The following is a 6000-nucleotide window of genomic DNA, read 5'->3' as shown; positions in this document are numbered from 1 at the left end:
TAATGGTGGTCATTCCGAGTTGTTCGCTATTTTTTTTCGTTCGCACAACATATTCGCAAAATTGCGAATACGTTGTAAAATAGCGAATATCCGCCCCCAACGTATTTTTGCAGTTTCGTACGCAGTAGTACACAAAGTAGACGTATGCCAAATGACAACGAATTAATGCGAACCCATCGCATAAGCACAAACCTCATCGTTAAATTCCGAACTCATCGTAGATTTACACATTCCTCTTAAATGTGCACAAGTTTTTGCGGTAAAACGCACAGCAATGGGTTTTTTTTATAATTTATATTACACCTTGCAATTCAAACTCAACAAGCCTTCCTCAATTACAAATCCAATTAGTGTAATGAGTGATTGTGTGCATGACCAATTAAGTCTACAAAGAATACCTCAAGAACACTTTGTAGGCATAATTGGCCATTACCATGTTTGTTTATAAATTTGTGAAATAGATGTGAAAACTGTGCCTAGCATAATGTTAAATAGCATAATTTTGAGTGGAGGTGTAGTGTGTGAATGTATGTGTTTACATGTTTTTGAAAACAATAAGCTACTAACTGACATAATTTGTATGTAAATAATAAGCTTAATAATCGTAAGTTTGTTGTGTGTTTTTTGTAAGTTAACCAATTTCTACTTGGCAATATGCTGTTATTTTATTGCATTAAAAAACACAACAAGCGCTTAACTGTAAAATTGTATTTTTTATTATTTAACATAAATGTGTTTTTTATATTTTTTATATTTCAAAAATAAACCAAAAAAAATTAACAAAAGTTATGTAGCCTTTCTACGTCGGCCAGCATGGCCTGCAAATGGGCCTTTAGGCTGCCCACGATGCCTGCCAGGCTTGTGGGTTCTCCAACTGCACCATCTGAAATGCAGAGTAAAAATAAAAATTACAAAATAACTCACATTACCTATTACACCAGCAAGCCATAAAGCACACTTTCATGGCAAAGGGAATACATCATGGATGTTTGAATGTAAAAACAGTAGCATACCAACACACAAGCATGCTCAGCAATGTTTGTGATTGTTAAATTAAAATGTGTAAAAGTGTACCACACCATGATGTACATTTACTAAGATGGGAGTTCTATTTAAGATGGGACGTTGCCCATAGCAACCAATCAGATTCCACATCTCTTCTAGAAGGTGCTAAATAACTGAGAAGTTGAATCTGATTGGTTGCTATGGGCAACATCCCATCTTGAATAAAACTCCCATCTTAGTACATGTAACCCCATGCTGGCCTTCATTCACATCTGGAGTGAAGCAGACTTGTCTTTTGTGGTGTTTGCCCTGCATCATCACACTGCATATCAACATCTTCAGAAGGCCAACATATCCTAGCATGCCCACACTCCCTGAAAGCCTGCCTTACTACATAAGGTCAAACAGATTTTTAAAAATCAAATAATCATTTTGTGAGTGTAACTTTCACAACACAAATCATTGTGTCGTTAGCCTGGCTAACAAAGTGAAGCATGCGAGTTGAATGTGCAAATATTAGGAATACCCAGGCACAAGTGTAAAAGACCAACAACATACTAAACTCCACTCAGGTCTAACTGTTTCACTGACAACCTAGCACATATAAACCCTGTTGTCCTGGCAACCCTGTCGACCTAATGAGTGTCGACCTAGAGTGGACAGCCTAAACATTGCACACATAGACACTGTACATCTAATGATACTCACATGAATGTACAAGCAACATCTATACCATGAAGAAGAACACAAACATTTTTCCTCGGGCCAAGATTGGCCACAGTACAACACTGCATGTATTGTAATTGTAAGTGTAAGTAGGTAACCAATACATTTTAAATGTTGAAAAACTTACTCTCATCTGCCACATGCGGACTCCCCGGAATATCCGCTGGGGCTTCTGCTGCCCATTCACTGGGTGGGGAAGGCGGCTGGATGGGGGAAGGAGGCTGGATGGGGGTAGGAGGCTGGATTGGGGAAGGAGGCTGGATTGGGGAAGGAGGAGGGATTGGGGAAGGAGGAGGGACCGGGGAGCTGTTTTCAGAGGGTGGGTCTGATTGAGAGGGGGAGGGGGGCGGAGAGGGTGTTTGGGCAACAGAGGGGGAGGGGGCCAGAGAGGGGGAGGTGGCCGGAGTGGTTGTTTGGCCTTCAGAGGGGGAGGGGGACAGAGATGGGTATTGGTAAAGAGAGGGGGAGGGGGCCTGAGAAGGGGACTAGGAAGGAGAGGGGGATTGGGCGACAGAAGGGGAGGGGGCCTGAGAAGGGGACTGGGAAGGAGAGGGGGATTGGGCGACAGAAGGGGAGGGGGCCTGAGAAGGGGACTGGGAAGGAGAGGGGGATTGGGCGACAGAAGGGGAGGGGGCCTGAGAAGGGGACTGGGAAGAAGAGGGGGATTGGGCGACAGAAGGGGAGGGGGCCTGAGAAGGGGACTGGGAAGGAGAGGGGGATTGGGCGACAGAAGGGGAGGGGGCCTGAGAAGGGGACTGGGAAGGAGAGGGGGATTGGGCGACAGAAGGGGAGGGGGGCTGAGAAGGGGACTGGGAAGGAGAGGGGGATTGCGCGACAGAAGGGGAGGGGGGCTGAGAAGGGGATTGGTCGGGGCTCCCAGCAGCAGCAGCTTGCCGTTGTGCTCGCCCTAGAATGACATATGTAATATTTAGGTTGTAGCATGAAAAATTATAACAACAGCATTTTTCTATTACACTGTTCTGTCCCATGTTAAAGACACAGGGGTAACATTAATAGGTTTTTCTAATTTTAAAACTGGTGATGTTGCCCATAGCAACCAATCAGATTATACGTAACATTTATTAAGCTGCTAATAGATTGAATCTGATTGGTTGCTATAGGCAACATCACCAGTTCTAAAAACCTCCCACCTTATTAAATTTACCCCACTGAGCAAGTTATTGGGTTCAGTTGACAGCCTGTGTAGCAACTCTGTACAACATGCACTTTTACAGAAGCACCTTGCTACACAGTCAGTACTGCTTGCCCTAACCACACACACTGTGTCATGTTTATTCTACAATAGTTCATTGTCAGTGTGCAAATTTTCACACTATCACTTAGTGAAAATAGGCAAAGTTTATGCTAATAATCTCAGTGTTATTTAATGTAATGTAGTGTTATTTAATGTAATATGAAACTTACTGCGCCTTACGTATATCACGGATTTGTTGGCGGAGTTCCGCCAACAGGTCCGGCGTGCGCCTGCGGAGGTCGCTCCAGCGCCTCTCCAGCTGGATGATGGTCCTCCTGCTCCGGGTTCGCAATAAGCGGCGGACCTCCGCGTAGGCCTGGCGCTTTACCCTATTTGGGATAAAGGGCCCTGCGCGGCGGTCCATTACTGCTACCAACACGCGCAGCTCGCGGTGTGTAAATGCTGCTGCGCGCATGGTAATGGCGTTTTCCATATATGGGCTTATATTTATAGTGTGTGGTGGCATGTGATTGGTTGTAATTGTATGGTGTCATCTGTAATAAACACAGAATATGTCATAAGTATCTTCTTTATATTATTTTAATCATTAATGACACTGCCTCCCCTGACTGCAAGTCTCTGATTTGAGCGTAGTGTAAATTTTACGATCAGCCGGTTCTTTTAATGCGGTAGATCCAGGGACAGGTAAAACCACCTTTTTAGACAGTCTGGAGCAGATGCGTCCACAATAGGTGGGTTAAGCCATTTTTTTCCATCTTCTTCATGGAAGGGAAAAGCAACCGGAACCCTCTTTGGGATCTGGAATTTTTTCTCCGGGTTTCCCAGGATTTTTCAAATATAGCGTTTCATTCTTTAGACGCAGGAAAGATTAGCGAGGCTTTCTTATTGTCAGTGAAGTAAGCCTCCTCAACCTGCTCAGGTGTGGTGTCATTAATATTTAACACATTTCTAATGGCCTCAATCATGAGCTGCACCCCCTTAGCAAGGGATGCCGCCCCCCTCAGCACCTCCCCATCACCGTCTGCAGTATCAGAATCGGTATCCGTGTCATCTTGCATGATTTGGACAAGTGAACGTTTCTTTGGGAACATGCTAGGAGATTTTGCAGGAATAGGGACAGAGCCTGACCAAACTGCCATAGACTTCTTCAACACCTGAGTTTCAGTCTCAGTATTAGCTTCAACAATGGGAATCTGAGAGAAAGCATTACAATCCTGTGTACATGGAATGGATCCCTTCTGAAAGGAAACATCTTCTGCAGCATATGACACAGAGTCCCTAGACATGGCTATGTGAGATATTAAACACCTACACACACATACGGAAATTTCAGACACAGTTCCCCCCCAAGCATGCCACAGAGAGACACAGAGATTGGAGCCAACCCACACACAGCGCTTTTTAAGGTAGAACTAATAACACCACCAGCGCTGTCTGTGTACCTTAATAGGCTACACAGACTTTACACAGCCTCCTCCCCCCACCCCCTTCTACAACCCCCTGGTACCGTGCAAGGTAGCTGGAGTTGATCTGGAGGGACAGCTCTCCCTGTCAGGGCTTCTGCAGGCAGGAAAATGGCGCTGAACGCTGCTGGGCCCGCTCTGAGGAGAAGCTCCGTCCCCTTTCATGGCGCTGTCTTCCCGCTCTTCTGAAGATTATATTGGCCTGAGGAATTGTGCTGGCAGCGATCTTGGGACCCTGACAGGCTTGCTGGACAGTGTAGGCGCTGGCTCAGGGCGCCCCTCACAGCGCCGCACCATGTACCGCTGAGGCCCGGAGCGCAGTTAATACTGCGCTCCCTACCCTGTTGCCGCCATCTTCACACCGGCTCCCAGCTTGCCAGGGGGGGCCGGTGACTAACTCGCCACTGATTTTCCGACTCTGTAAGGGGGTGGAGGCATGCTGCTGGGGTGAGCGATCCCCTGTGGCGGCAAACGTTCGATCCCCTCAGGAGCTCAGTGTCCTGTCAGCGGAGATAGTGGCTCAGACCCCGCAGGGCGGACACTACTCTCCCCCGTAGTCCCTCAAAGCAGGGAGGCTGTTGCAAGCAGCCTCCCTGTAAAATAATAAACTCTGAAAAAAACTTTTACTAGAGAAACTCTGGAGAGCTCCCCTAGCTGTGACCGGCTCCTCCGGGCACATTTTCTAAACTGAGTCTGGTAGGAGGGGCATAGAGGGAAAAGCCAGCCCACACTTTCAAACTCTTAAAGTGCCAGTGGTTCCTAGGGGACCGTCTATACCCCATGGTACTAATGTGGACCTCCGCATCCTCTAGGACGTAAGAGAAATATACTTGAAATAACTCAATGTTTTGATACTTAACTCCTTATCCATCACTCTTTGTTGTACCCCAGTGCAGCATATCATGAAGGAGGTGCGTCTCTTCTCAGATCAGTCATGGACAGTGGGACTGTTATAAAGTACATAGGGGGTCATTCCGAGTAGATCGCTCGCTGCCGAATTTCGCAGCGCAGCGATCAGGTGAAAAAACGGCATTTATGCGCATGTATATGGCCCGCAATGCGCATGTGCGACGTACAGGTACAAAGCTCTTTGTGGTTGTTCTCAGGTTCTAGCAAAGTTTTCCTTCACACTGACGGCCGCAAGAAGATTGACAGGAAGGGGGCGTTACTGTGTGTCAACTGACCGTTTCAGGGAGTGTTTGCAAAAACGCAGGCGTGTTTGCAAAAACGCAGCCGTGGCTGGGCGGGTGTATGATGTCAAATCCGGACACGAATAGGCTGAAGTGATCACAAGCGCTGAGTAGGTTCAGAGCTACTCTGAAACTGCACAAACTTTTTTTGCAGAGCTCCCCAGTGGGCGGCGGCATAGCCTTTGCACGGCTGCTAAAAACTGCTTGCGAGCGATCAACTCGGAATGACCCCCATAACCAATAGATGCCAGGGCCCACAAAATACACTGTTAAACTTCACTGTTCAATAACTGAAAAGTGCACATGTGCCATCCTCCATATCTCAGTGCTTGTTTCTATGCCACCTGTTCTGAGGAGGGGAAATGAGGGACTCAGAAGGAAGAATGGCACCACATTGGGA

The 6000-nt window shown here is 46.8% G+C and overlaps 1 protein-coding gene across 1 annotated transcript in view; it reads right to left on the bottom strand.

The window, feature by feature from the left end:
* Positions 1-770: 770 nt before the first annotated feature.
* Positions 771-6000, bottom strand: part of LOC134910095 (ATPase family AAA domain-containing protein 2-like) — a 611116-nt gene continuing 605886 nt past the window's right edge. Inside the window, exons 17-18 of the transcript XR_010176115.1 lie at positions 1859-2638; positions 771-883 (exon numbers count right to left, since the gene is read on the bottom strand). The gene's annotated coding sequence lies outside the window, so the exon portion shown is untranslated. The remainder of the gene's footprint in view (positions 884-1858; positions 2639-6000) is intronic.

The sequence above is a fragment of the Pseudophryne corroboree genome, chromosome 4, assembly GCF_028390025.1.
Source record: "Pseudophryne corroboree isolate aPseCor3 chromosome 4, aPseCor3.hap2, whole genome shotgun sequence".
Taxonomy (NCBI): Eukaryota; Metazoa; Chordata; class Amphibia; order Anura; family Myobatrachidae; genus Pseudophryne; species Pseudophryne corroboree.
The sequence above is the reverse complement of the archived record's forward strand: the minus strand, read 5'-3'. Positions and strand labels throughout refer to the sequence as shown.